The sequence below is a fragment of the Macadamia integrifolia genome, chromosome 4 (assembly GCF_013358625.1).
Source record: "Macadamia integrifolia cultivar HAES 741 chromosome 4, SCU_Mint_v3, whole genome shotgun sequence".
NCBI lineage: Eukaryota > Viridiplantae > Streptophyta > Magnoliopsida > Proteales > Proteaceae > Macadamia > Macadamia integrifolia.
The window spans coordinates 37298845-37314008 of NC_056560.1; positions in this window are offsets into that span (position 1 = coordinate 37298845).

The window sequence follows — 15164 nt, forward strand, 5'->3', positions numbered from 1 at the left end:
TTTTGAGGTGGGGAGGATAAAGAATTCTAATTGGTCATGTTACCTATGCCCTCCAATGGGGGAGCACACATGGGTATCCACTAGAGAGCAAGGGGTCATTTCACTGAACCCTATGAGAGGGCGTAGGGAACAAGATCAGTTAGCTTCCCCACCCCCACTCCCCTCCTTTTTTTCTTGTTAAGGAAAACTTTGTTGGAAGTTGAATCGCATGTTACCAAGCTTTGGGTTCCAACATATGAGGAAGTTAAGAATTGCTTTTTTTTCCCTCATCAAGGTGGAATAATTTGGCCATCTTTGAATTGTGATTATACACGGCATCATGAGCTTCTTTAGATGGCAAAAATATTAGCTATAACACTTCATCATTAGAAGTCTCATTTGTTAGATTTTCATCCTGGGTGGGCTAGCATTGTCACTGATTTGGTTTCCTAAAATTGATCTGGTAGTGTTGACTTTTGGTGGAGTGAGCCATCAAGTCCAATAGTGGAAAGTGATCACACATTAGATTATTGGAATTTTGGATCTTACTTGACACACCTTATTTGGTACGTAGATATTGCATAAGTGTGGACCTAACATTTTTTTTGTTTAATGGAAAATGAGCTTTAATTTCCTTTTGTAGGGTTGGACCCTACCCTTACTTTACAAATAATTGGACCTGGTCCATTAAGTGTATGACAAGAAAACCTAAAGTTGTGAGTAGAAAAGAGGGTAGACAAGACTGACATTAATCGTGTTATGTGTGGGAGCGTTCAAGAAGGGATTGGCTTGTTCGGACATATCTAGGTTGCATAAACTTGTCTCTGTATTATTTGTATTGCATGCTTGTCAGATCTTCATGTTGTATTTTATGCGTTTCCGCTTGCAATGGTATTAGAGTCTATCATGGAGATGGGCTACATTTTTTTTATTGTCGTGTGGTTGCTGCTGGTGCTGGTTTTTTATTGTCATTTTCTGTTGTCTTATTCAACCAAAAACTAATAATCATAATCATTATTATATGGCATATGACATTTTATGGTTTTCTATTGTAATGGTTTTGAACTTTGATTTGTGTGCTAAATAAAACGATTTTAGTGGTTATTTTCTTTATATATAGCCATTTCAAAAACCAGTAAGGGAAGGTTTTTCCTATTGTGCACCTTCAGCTATCGTGCTTCTTTGACTGACCTCCTTATTTTGTTTAAAATACACCTTAAGCTATCATGCGATGGTCCCTTAATAAAATATGATGCACTTATTAAGCAAAGTTCTAATGTAGCCTAGTGCTAATATAAACCATATTAGCCTGCCAAAATGGGTTGTGGATCGGTTCGGTCATTTAACCTTCATGTAATGGTTTTATTATTATTATTATTTTTTTTTTGTAAACACATATAAATTAAAAATATAATAATGGATTTTATTTAAGGGTATATCTAAATGTAGGGGTGCAACAGGGTTGGGTTGGGTTTCTTAAAACCGTAGTCCAACACTAAGTCCCCTTTACTAGTCCCAAACCCGCCCTTAACCCTGACTCAGGGCTGCAAAACTTTAACCCAGGCCCAGCCCTTCAGGGTTTAGCCCAACCCTTACTTGTCCTGATTGGTCCTGATTTTTCAGGGTCAGGCCGGGATGACCCTGATTGACCCTGACCCTAGTTTGCCATCAAGGGCCAGGTATAACTTTATTTATTTATTTTTTTTTTGTAAAAAAAAAACAAGAGAGATCAGTGAGAAGATATATTAGGGGTTTTGAGGTGTCAATGACTCAATGTCAAGCAATATCTAAAATTAGGTTAATATCAGGGTCAACATCAAGGGCAAAAATCAGGGCCGGGTCAGGCCAAGAAGTCAAGGTAAAAAAATCAAGGGTTGGGTACTGGGGGGCTGGGCGGGCCAAAAACATCAACCCTTACCAGCCTTAACCCTGACTCAGGGTCAAAAATTTTAAGGTCGGGCCGGCCCTTAAGGCCAAAATTTTTTGGTTGATACTTGTTCGATATCAGGGCAGGCCAAGGGCGGGTTCGAGTCGTCAAGGCCAAACTTGAACCCCATCTAAATGTAATTGACATGATTACAAATATGTTGTAACCTAACTTACTATGCCCTTGTTATTTTGTCATCTTGTGGGTGCTTTTGAGATTAAAAGGGTAATTCAATTTTAAGTTTTTTTTTTTTTTAACACTTTTTTTTTTAAATTAATACACTTTTCCCAACAACCGTATTACTCTTCTTCCTCCTCCAGAATCTATCACACCCTACCTCAAATATAGGCCAAAGTATGCATCATTGGATTCTCAACCTAGTCAGCTACCTCCACCAGGATCACATAAACTATTTATGAACTCACAATACCACAAGATCATCTATTAAAATCGAAGTATGCAAATAAAAATTCGTATTTTAATATTACCCGTGGTGATCAAATCAAAGTGGTAAGAATATATTTATAGGCTCAAATTGGAATTCAACCCACAGTTGCATAAATACATCTTATAGAAAATCTAAATATAGATCACATAATAAAAAGAGAATCACAGTCCTTTCTATGATGTCTCGTAGACACGGCCTCACAACCATCGATGAACACCCATTCGCTTAAGCTCCATTTCCACCATCTAAAAACGTAAATCAATGAGGTGTGAGATTCACAAGCCCAGTAAGGGGTGAGCAGGCAAGCACACACATCCAAACAAGATGCCAAATGCATGGTCACAATAAATATCACAATATGACGCCACAAATGCACAGCCACATAATCCATTTTCATTTATAATAATTCCATTTCTAATTATTTATTTTTTGGATGAATAAATAATTCATTGCCAAGAAGAGAGGAATAAGTGCTATAAGCAACGTAAATGGTATCCCCTCCCTAGTACGTCGAGCTCCAGAAATACAAGATAGTTGCAAGCAGGAGTCAGCCAGTCCTGGAAAGAACCCCGGCCCCCAACCAACCCCTAAATAGTAACCCCTAACAGTCATGGTCCCAGAATCTAACACATCGATCACTAATGTTGTGCGACAATCATGTGTATAGTACATCGTACCATGCTATGCCCTCTATGGATACAATACATCGTACCCAGGCGTAGTAGGCCCCCAAGACCTACCATCGAGTGGGATTAACCAATACCTCACCCTCTTATTTGGAAGGAGTTATAGCACTAGGATGTGATCTAACCAAAAGCAATCTACATGCATCCATAGCACTCCATAGCATCCAAACATCCAATTGTGACCATAAATATAACACTGACCTCTAAGCCATAGTACCAAAATCCACCCCCTCGGCCACGCGGTACCACAGACCATCAATGTTATAACTACTACCAACTGACTACATCACTAATCACATCCACAAAACCTCGGTCACCATAATCGTGGTAAATCCATGCCACATGTGTAATTTATAATTTTATATAATATAAATTCAAAACAGAGATAACACGGCATTAGACATGGGCATACATAATCAAAATATAGAAACACTTCGTAAAATAAATCAAGCATCCACTCACCTTGATACCCAAATCTGATGCATTTTCGATGAATTTCCGTCATCGTGTATCCTCGTCGAGTATCTTTGGTTTCTAATTTTATCAATTTAATATATAAGGTTAGCTTCATTATTTACTGTCCAAGGACAGACAACTTCCCAAATTCTGATGAATTCCCTCACCATAATCCAAACCTGCTATTGAGCAGAGGTACTAACCCTAGATCAGTATCTCTCCCACCTATTGACCTAACTACTCCACTGGTTACATAACTCAAGTGTAGATTACTAACCCAACCCACACAATCATGGGCCCACTGTCCATCTAACAAGAGCAAGTCACAGATTAATGGCCACCAGACATAATTAAGGTAGCTAGTGGATCATCACAGCCTTTAGTCTGATTGGGCTGGATTTCTCGCACAATTGGGGCATGTTCAGACACTTTTCTTCCTTATCAATTCCTTCAAAAAATACCCCTTCCTGTGTGAGTCAAATCCCTGCCAAGTGTGTGTTACACATTCCCCAAAAAGGGCAGGGACCACACAGCAGCATTGGGGTTCAAGATACTATCCATAAGCCCCATCGGATGGACAAATTGTGGCCACTGGCCGGTGGCCGGCCACCCACCGGTGATGGCCTGCAGAATCTGAATTCTACCCTAAACTACAGGTGAATTCTGTCAGGCAAATTCAGGTTTCTCGGGTCTTAGGTCTCACTTCACATCATCCCTATATGGTTTCGGCATCTGTAGGGTATCAAACAACCCTTTTACAGTCCAATTACACCAAACCATGTTGCAGTTCATTTGGTCCCAAAAGGGTATTATAGGAATTAAGTGGGAATTCTGTCAATTGAGCAGACATAGCTCCCTTCCCATTTAATTCATGGCCCAATTACCACTAGATGCATTAATTATAATTATTGGAACCCATGTCCAGTTCCAATTTGGATTTATTCATTGGTTACAGGGCCAATTCAAGCCAATTGGATCCAAATTCCCAAATTCCCCTGCCCAGGTGAGTCAATTAAAATTCTGCCCACTCTTTTAGCAGAATTTCGGCATGTATGATTCTATCCCACATCCAATTTCCACTAATTAGACTTAATTGATAAAATCCCCTTGACTTAGGGTTCACTGGGACAGATTGACAGCCAATGGGGTCCCAATTCTTATCCCAAAATTGGGGTTTCAGCTGTAGAGAGATGAATCATGTCCTCAAGGTTAATTCCCAACTTTCAATTTCATTTACTACTAATCCCATACTACTAACCGCTACTGACATACACACATCTGGGAAAGCAATTCTGCCACTAACCTAGGGCTCAGGTGATGCAGATGCAGTAGCAGCCTTCCCTGTGTAGCTGTCCAACCTTTAGCAGCAGTGGCAGTAGTAGTAGTAGTGGTAGCAAACCTGGAGTTCCCTTAGCAGCAACATAATAGAGGTAGCAGCAGCAGCCACCAGTAGGACCAGCAGCTGCATTAGGGCAGCAACATCTCCCAACACCTCTTCTTCTTCTTCTTCCTTCCTTCTTCTCCTTCCCTCTTCTTCTCCTTCCTTTCTTTCTTCTCTGCCCACAAATTCTGTAGGACCGAAATAAGGGATAAAGGGATGGGTTCAGCCTATATATAGCCTAACCCCAAACCAATCCTTAGGGCTTGTTTGATTTTGCCCTTTAATTTAATTAGCTGAATTAAACCCTTATAACTCCTTGTGGGTCCCACCTTCTAAAAACTTGAAAGATGGTAAATGATCAGTACATAGACCCCTAGTAATGAGGTGAGTAGGGTAGACTGATATGCAAAGGTGTGGGTCCCACAAGTTAAAGTGTTAAATTTTTCTACAGACAAGCCCTCCGGCAGGTCCCACCGATTGATCGGTGGTCAGGTGGACAAACTGTTGATGACCCTAAATTATCTCCACCAGCAACCAAACCACAGAGCCCTTCAACCCATTGGGTGTGGGACCCAATCCACACCTCTATGGTCACTCCTTACCTTGCTTGACTTGTGGAAACTATCAAAGTACTCCACCTTAAGTGCATCATATACTGGCCCAAAATTGGATAGCCAACTTGTCAAACCCCGTTCACACAGAATCGGGCTAGTGACCGGGTTAATACCGGTTAACCCAAACCTGCCAGGATCATCTGATACAGTATTCCACCACAGTATACACACAACTAAGAAAGAGCTCATCAGTTCAGCGGAAGACTTAGTTTACTTGTGAATATTCCCATAATACTTGATACCCAAATTGTGATACAATAGTTAAATACATGTGGGCCCTAAGGCATGCTATTTACACAATAAGAGTACAATTCACATATCAAGTACATAAAAGAAATCATCAAAAGTCAGAGTATACAGCTCAGCTCGGTATCAAAACCTAGAGCTCAGCTCGGTATCAAAGGTTGAGCCCAGCTCGGCATCACAAGGTAGAGATCAGCTCAGTGTCAAAAGTGGAGCTCAACTCGGTATCAGAACTGCGGTCCCACAGCACAACTCTCGCACGAGCAATCGGTGTCGTGCACTAACTCCTCAAGGGCCCACCAGTCCTCTTCACGGAACTAAACTGTGGGACCCGCCCCGTGCTCATCTTGTTGATGACCTGAAAAATCATCTAAAAGAGGTGCACACGTGGGATGAGCTTACTAGCTCAGTAAGTGGAAAGATGGACCACACAACAGTCCACACAACAATTCACAACCATATGCACTACATGCTATGTATTACATTTTTAATCACATCCACCTAAGCAACATTACTAAGTCTTTGGTTTAGTGCTACTACAACCACAGTGCGCGTATACTCTGGGTACGAGCCGTGAACTCCATCCCGCGATACGCCCATAGGGCTGTCAGAGAAGGCCCACCGTGAGTACTCAAAAAAGTAAAAATATGCCGACAACCGGCTCTAAACATAAAATAAATGAAAGAATTTAAACGTGCTGACTCTAGCAATTTAAAAGCAGTACGATTGGCCATCTTGAATATACCACCGGGGTTGTCGACTGTCCTAAGGACCAGCCGGGTGTAATGTCTAACCGCCACAGTGACCCGACAACCACGACCACTGCTTCCCCCCAAATGGTAACCCAACACCTTAACCCCTGTTGGGAAGGGTCGTAGCACGGGAAGGTGAAAATCCTAAACCGCATGCTCCTATATGACAATAGTATGATTGCATAGTGCCACCACGTCCCATACCACGGGCCACCAATGCACTCGTTTCCAAGCCGACTACGGCATCTAGTCTATTAATGCATTATGCACAATGATGTCAACATTCATTCCATAAGCATATCATCACTCGACATTTAGAAAATAAACACAACACCCATGCATAACAATGTGAGGATGACTAATCTACATAGCATTTTCATGATGGCATGACTAGACTAGATACAATTAAATGAATGCCAAACAATGCCTTAAAACAAGGCCAAACGTCCTCTCCCTACTTACCTGAAGTGTACAAGGATTCCCGCTCGGTACGGGTGAGATCCGGTGCGAGAAGCGTAGGATTTGGTGAACCTAACATGAGTGAGCGGGGTTAGTATTTCGCCACTTTGGGATCAAGATTAACATGATCCAATGACAAGATCATCTTTAGAATCCTAAAAGAAGGTCACACGTCCGATTTGGGTCCAATCGGACGTAAAAATCACATTCGGAGCCTCTCGGGTGGGTAGGACAGCCCACCTGTCTGACCCACCAGTCAAACCCACCGGTCTGAACCGGTGGGTAGGTCGGCCCACCAGTCTAGCCTGCCGGTTGGGCCTGAGGGCCCTTCTAAGATCGATGGGTAGGGTGGCCCGTCGGTCGACCCACCGGTTGGGCCCGTCAGTTGGGCCCGAGGCTCCTGCCCTCTCAGGCGGGTGCCCACAGGCGGGCCAAGTGGCCCACCGGTTTGGCCCATCGGTCTTGGCGGGAAACTGCTGTTTCTTCCCAAACTTCCTCCAACCTTTGGGGATTCAAATGGGGCTTTTCCAAACCCATTCTTCACTCATTCAAGGTCTCATAAGATGATTCTAACCTAGATCTAGGTTAGATTTAAGGAATGGGAACCCATCTTACCTTCTTTGCTCAAGAACACCTTCAAAACCCCAAAATCACTTCAAATCAACAATGCTTCTCCAACCTTGTAAATACTTCTTCAAATCATTCAAACTCAACACATAGATCATCTATTAAACCTTAGATTTATCATTTCAAAGGGGATTTACAAGATCTCAAGAAACCCTACCCAAATCAAGGGTTTTACTTGGGTATGGTGAAGGTTTAAGGAACCTAGCCTTTGCTCACCTCTAAACGTAGATCTAGTGTTGGAGATCATTCTTCTGGGGTCAGAATGGGAAGATCAAGCCTCGACACCGCTGAAATCCATCTCTTTTTCCTCTTCCTTCTCTTCTCTTCTTCTTCCCTTTTCTTTTCTCTCTCCTCTTTACTCTTCTCACCAACGTACGAGTGTCATAAATGAGAAAAGAAAAAGGGAAATAAATGCTATATATACTTCTTAAAATAACTAAGTATTCACATGGGTGGGTCACTCAGGTGGGTGGATGCGCCCACCTATCCGCCCACCTGAGGGCCAAAACTTGGGATTTTGACAGAATTCGGCCCTCGGCATGAATCTCACTCTTGGCATATGATGTAATATACGTATGCGCCTTAATATATGGCTACATACCTGCTTTATCCGTACATGGCCTTATGATAGGTGCATGTACACGGCTTGGATACACCCGTCTCTTCTGGCACTGGCTCAGACTTGTCGGGCCAGCCGGTGTTTAAGGTCACCCTTGCCATCATAGTCCATAAGGAACCCGCTTTAACTCTCTCCGGTTCGGGTCCTGCATGGTTAAACCGGGTCAACCGTGTAATCAGACCGGGTTTAAGAAGTAGGGTATTACATTTACCCCCCCCTTCTGAAAATTTCTTCCTTGAAATTGGCGTACCTGGTTGTTCAAAGAGATGAGGGTACTTGGCTTGGATTTCATCATCTTTCTCCCACGATGCTTCTTCAAGTGAATGATTAGCCCATCGCACTTTTACATAGGAAATGGAGTGTTTACGAAGGGTCTTCACCTTTCGGTCCAAAATTTCAGTCAGCTGCTCTGTATAGGTCATGTCAGCTGCTAGATATTTTGGTTCCACGGGTAATACATGAGAGGGATCATGAACGTATCGCTTAAGCATGGATACATGAAATACGTTATGAACATCCCCGAGTGAAGGTGGCAGAGCAAGCATGTAGGCTACTGAGCCAACCCAGGCTAAGATCTCAAATGGGCCAATGTATCTTGGGCTCAACTTCCCCTTTCTGTGAAATCTTTGCAACCCTTTTATAGGAGAGATCTTGAGAAATACCTTTTCTTCTGGCTAAAATTCAATGTCTTTTCTGCGGGTATCTGCATAGCTCTTTTGACGAGACTAAACTGCTTTAATCCGTTCCCGAATAACATCGATCTTATCACAAGTTATCTATATCATTTTAGGTCCTAACATTCGACGCTCGCCTACCTCATCCCAATACAGAGGGGTTCTGCACTTCCTGCCATATGCCTCACACGGAGCCATTCCAATTGTAGCTTGGTGACTGTTGTTTTAGGAAAACTCCATTAAGGGCTTATATTCTTCCCAACTACCACACATTTCCATTATACATGCCCTGAGCATGTCCTCTAATATCTGTATGGTTCGCTCCGACTGACCATCAGTCTGTGGGTGGAAAGCAGTACACAAATTCAATTATGATCCCAAGGCATGTTGGAAGCTCTTCCAAAACCTGGAAGTGAACCTTGGGTCCCTATCTGATACAATGCTCACAGGCACTCCATGCAAGCGCACTATGTTATCCATGTAAAGTTGTGCTAATTTGGCCATAGAGAACTTGGTCTTGATAGGAATAAAATGAGCAGTCTTAGTAAGCCGATTAACGATCACCCATATCGCATCCATCCCCTTAGGTGTACATGGTAGTCCGGTGTCAAAGTCCATGGTAATCCTATCCCATTTCCATTCTAGTACTGGGAGTGGCTGAAGAGTACCATAAGGTCGATGCCTCTCAGCTTTTACTTTCTGGCACGTAAGACAAGTCACTACATACAGAGCTATTGTGACTTTTATGCTTAGCCATCAGTAATTTTGTTTGAGGTCTTTATACATCTTGGTACTTCCTGGGTGGAGTGAGTACTCGGATCTATGTGCTTCTCGCACTATCTTGTCTTGTATATCCAAATCATCGGGTACACACAATCTGCCTCGAAACATCAATGCCCCATCACTGGCTAAAACAAACTCTGGGTCGTTCATTGTTTGATCTTGAACCTTAATTCTGATCCACTGCAATTCAGGATCCAAAGGTTGTTTCATTATTACCTCTTGTCTAATAGTCGGGTGCACTTGTAGAGTCGCCAAGGATGTAGTCACCCACTTGAGGTCTTCTACCTGATGTTTAAGCTCCAAGGTTGCTCCTTCATATAAAAGAGCTTCATCCATTAGCGTCGCCTCTTGTATGAGTGGTGGGCTGATCGCCAAGTATGAGAGTGATACAGTCTGTGCCTTCCGACTCAACGCATCTGCCACTACATTTGGCTTGCCAAGATGATATTGAATGTCGCAGTCATAATCCTTTATGAGCTCAAGCCATCTGCTCTGCCTCATGTTCAAATCCTTCTGGGTGAAGAAGTACTTAAGGCTCTTATGATCACTATATATCTCACACTTCTCCCCATACAAATAATGTCGCCAAATCTTAAGGGCAAAAATGACTGCGGCTAGTTCTAAGTCATGAGTGGGGTAGTTCTTCTCATACACCTTTAGTTGTCGGGAAGCATACGTTACCACCTTTCCACATTGCATGAGAACACAACCTAACCCAACTTTGGAAGCATCAGTGTAGACTGTCATTCCACCTGTGCCTTCAGGGATGGTCAACACAAGGGCCGACACCAACCTCTTCTTCAACTCCTGAAAACTCTTCTCACATTCCTCTACCCAGTCGAATTTCACACCCTTTTTGGTTAACTTAGTCATTGGGGCTGAGATTCGGGCAAAATTCTCAATGAAGCGCCGGTAGTACCCAGCCAAACCCAAGAAGCTTCTAATTTCCATGACATTCTTAGGGCTTTCCCATTCTACTACTGCTTTCACCTCATCAGGAGCCACCTCGATTCCGGTCTTAGACACTACGTGCCCCAGGAATCCAACTTGCTCAAGCCAGAATTCACATTTGTTGTATTTGGCAAACAACTGTTGTTCTCTCAACCTCTGTAACACCATTCTCAAGTGTTGAGTGTGCTCCTCTTTGGTCTTGGAGTAGATCAAGATGTCATCAATAAAAATAATTACCCATTTATCGAGTACATCCTGAAATACTCGATTCATTAAATCCATGAATGTTGCCGGTGCATTGGTTAACCCAAAAGATAACATTAGGAACTCATAGTGACTATACCGAGTCCTAAATGTTGTCTTGGGGATGTCGCTGCTCTGTATCTTGAGCTGATAATAGTCTAATCTAATGTCTATCTTTGAAAATACCCTTGCACCCTGTAGTTGGTCAAATAAATCATCAATGCGTGGCAATGGATACCGGTTCTTAATGGTTAACTTATTCAACTCCTGGTAATCAATGCACATACACAAGCTGCCATCTTTCTTCTTCACAAACAACACTGGGGCACCCCAAGGTGAAACACTTGGGTGAATAAACCCCTTTTTTAGTAGTTCCTGCAACTGCATCTGCAACTCCTTCAATTCAGCTGGTGCCATCCTATACGGAGCCTTAGATACTGGAGCTGCTCCAGGAACCAAGTCTATGGCAAACTCCAACTCTCTATCAGGTGGTAAATGCATCAGATCATCTGGGAAGATGTTGGGAAACTCTTTAACCACCTTTACCTCTTCTAGAGGTGTAATCCTTGCATCAACATCAAGTACCGATGCTAAGTAGCCCTGACATCCATTTTCCAACAATTTTACTGCTTGAAGGGCAGAGACGAGGATCTTTCTCGACCGTTTCATTTTATCTGCTTGGTATACCAATTCTCTTCCTTCGTCATCTGTTACCCTAATCAGCTTTTCAGCACACATCACATTAGCTCGATGAGCCGACAACCAATCCATGCCCAGTATAACATCAAAATTCTGCATATTGAACTTAATGAGTTGTGCATCAAAGTTATTCCCACTAATTTCCACTAGGAACGACCCATACACCTCCTTCAACTGAGTAACTTTACCAGTAGGCATACTAACAATCATTCCATGATCTAGGATCCTGGGTGGCATCCCAAGTTTCTCAGTAAATCTCTTAGATACGAATGAATGTGTAGCTCCTGAATCGAATAAAACATAGGCTGGTATGCCCGATATGGATAGGACACCTAGTGTAACAATGCATATAATTTCAGCAGGTCATCAATATTTAACATAAGGAAATTCTTAATTTAAAACATACCTGCTACTACTTCTGTGCTGGCCTCAGCTTCCTCAGCTGATAGGGCATACATCCTTCCCTGCGGTTGATTTCCTCGAGTTAAGGGAGGTCGGTACGTCGCGGGCTGACTGGAGGGCAAAGCTGGTCTGACCCGACAGTCTTTAGCATAGTGCCCATAGGAATGGCAGTTAAAGCAATGGATCTGAGATGTTGGAACTGGGGCGGGGCCCCTCTGCACTTGACCCGTTGAAGATGGAGGTCGAGGCGGCCTTGAAACTGTAGGTGCCGCACTAGTGTTCGGGTGAAATGATGTGGAGCCCGAACCACCAGCTGGTCTAGGAGGGTAGCCAGATGGCCTATAGGGCTGCCTATACGTAGGCCCAGAATTGTACGACCCATGGTATGTCTTGGAGGAGTTGCTCATATCCGGAAATGGATTTGTTCTCTTCCATAATCCAGGTGTGAGGGATTGTTCTCCCTTCTGCTTATCCTCCATGGTCTTGGCCTTCTACACAATCTGGCCATAGTTGGTCAAATCTAAGACCTCAAGTACAGACCCAATGGATGCCTTTAGGCCCTTTAGAAATCTCGCAGCCTTCTCTTCATCTGTCCTCATATGCCTAGGGGCAAAATGGAACAAGCTCTCAAACTATTGTTGGTACTCAAGGATAGTCTTACCTCCTTGAGTTAAGGCCATAAACTCAGTCTCCTTGCGGTCTCTGAAGCTGCGTGGATAATGATTGTCCAAGAACAACTCCTTGAACTATTCCCAGGTGGGTTCTGAATGGGCAGCCAACAATATGGGCTTAGAGGCTTGCCACCAAGAGTTGGCCTCCTTCTTGAGTTGCAACCCCTCACAAATGAGTTTCTATGCATCTGTGCACTCAATCACCTCAAATATTTTCTCTAGCTCCTGGATCCACTGGTCCGGCTCCAGAGGATCACTCCCCACCTTAGAGAATATAGGTGGCAAGTTCCTCTTGAATGACTCCACTACCTTTGACGTGTTATTCGTCGGTGGATAATTGGGAGCATAAGCCGGGTAGTAATGGTATAGAGGGGGTACCCCATACGGAGGAATGCCAAATGGTAGATTTGGAGGTGTACCTCCCACTTGTGGCCCCGTTTTAGACCCTACAGGCGGGTCCTGTGGAGTAAGTATCCGGGGAGGTTGACCTGATTGAGAAAGGTCCAATTGTTGCTGAATAGCAGTCATAAATGTTTGCTGTTGCTGAAGCATTTGTTGCTGGAAAGCCTGTTGTGACTGTTGAATTATGGTAGCAACATCCCCCGGAGTAATAATCGGTGGAGGGTCCGGAAGTGTGGTCATTGGTGGGTCCCCATGTGCCCCACCCTGACCAAGGGTCTCTGGAGGTGGTGGAAGTGAGGTTTGCCCCACAGAGCGGGACCTCCTGGGATTCGGTGGTCGATCGACTGGACAAGGACCACGCAAGGTACCTCGGGCATTGCTACCGGATCTAGTACGTACCATCGTATCCCTGTATCTGGAATATATCATACATCACATTGGTTAAACACCATAGAATTGAAATCGGCACACAATTGTATGCCAACGCATAGGGTATTATAGTGTATGATAGTCTGCAACTAACCGCAACTTGATTCCAAAAATATAGGGTTAGTGCTTCAACAAGTATGTTAATGGTCCCACTCGACCACAACATATTATTATAGGAATAATAAGAACAATAATAGTAATAATATTAACAATAATCATAATCATATTAAATGCCCCATTTTTTCAAGTTTTCTCTCAACCGGTGGGCAGGTTGGCCCGCCGGTCGGCCTGTCGATCCGACACTTCAACCGGCGAGCTGACACCGGCTAGCAGGATGGCTCGTCGATCTGCCCGCCGGTCTTGACCGAGTGTTAATTTGCGAACAGGGCACTTAAGCCCTGTTCCACCTTTTCTTCCTTCATTTTCCTCTCTCTCTCTCTCTCCCTCTCTCCCTCTCTCTCCCAGGTGATTTTGGAGGGCCTTGTGACGCTTCCACTCGCGATCTCACTCAATGACCCGGTGCTTTTGGGAAGGATCAACCCCTCTACTCACAAGTAAGTTTCTTTCTCCCTCTCTTCTCAGAATTTTTACATGGGGTAGAACTCATGTGTAAGCTTCAATCTAGGTTCTTTTCCCATGTTTCCTTCCATAGAACAGTGTTAACATATGAATGTGATGCTTCTATTGTGATTTACTTCTAGTTTTAGGATTTACTTCTCCATTTTTTAGAGAAAACCCCAATCGTGCCCTAGTTTTCTCAAATTTGGGGATTTCTTCAATTCTTGCTCTTTTTCCCCAATTAATGACTCAAATGCGATGCATTATGTTTGATTTGTACTTAACATACTGTATAGATCATAAAAAGTACCTTGGGTTTGAGTTCCCATATCTTCCCATGAAAATCCATCTTTTGTTTTGGGTTTTTCTTTGATTTTCTTTACACCCTTTCATATTTGTGGACCTCAGTATCATATTAGCATATGTTTTGGCATGTTCTTGCTTGCACTACAATGGCATTTCAGTCTTGGGCCTGTAGTTTCAAACTTTCCTCTGTTGTGAACCTTTTAACCTTTTTCTTAGATTGGACTTGCACCTTGAGAATTGGGATTTTCTTCTATCATTTCTTAATTATCATGCTTTATATGCCTCTTACCTTGCTGTTTTGCCCTACTCTCTGTCTTGTCACTTTTCTGTTTTGTGAAAATTTTAGTTTTGGGGCTTCCTCTTATTGCTCACCCCTCTTTTTATTCACCTTGTTATTCTCTTTTTTTTTTTTCCTTACTCACCCTGCTTTCCTCTTTTCTTTCCAGGATGTCATCTCGCAAAGGCAAGAGCCCGCATCCTCTGGCACCCGGCGTAAGACCACCGCTTCTAAGCGGAAGAGTGTGGGGACTAGTTCTCCAGCCCCCGCACAGGGCGACCCAGACCTGCCCCTATTGATTCTTTCAACTATGACGAGGAGCTCTTCAGTTGTCCAGAGGCAACAGCCAACTGGCTGGCCTTCCTGAAGAGGTCGGTAATGATGGAGAAGACTGTGGTAGTCGACGACTTCCACAAGATTCAGCTTCAGGAGAGGTTCGCAGCACTGGGCTGGCAGTCTATCCTCCACGTAGACCATCCATGCCACGAGCAGTTGGTCCGTAGATTCTACTGCAACCTGGAGGTTTCCCACCAGTACGGGGAGTATGCTATAGTCAGCATGGTGAAGGGGGTGGACAT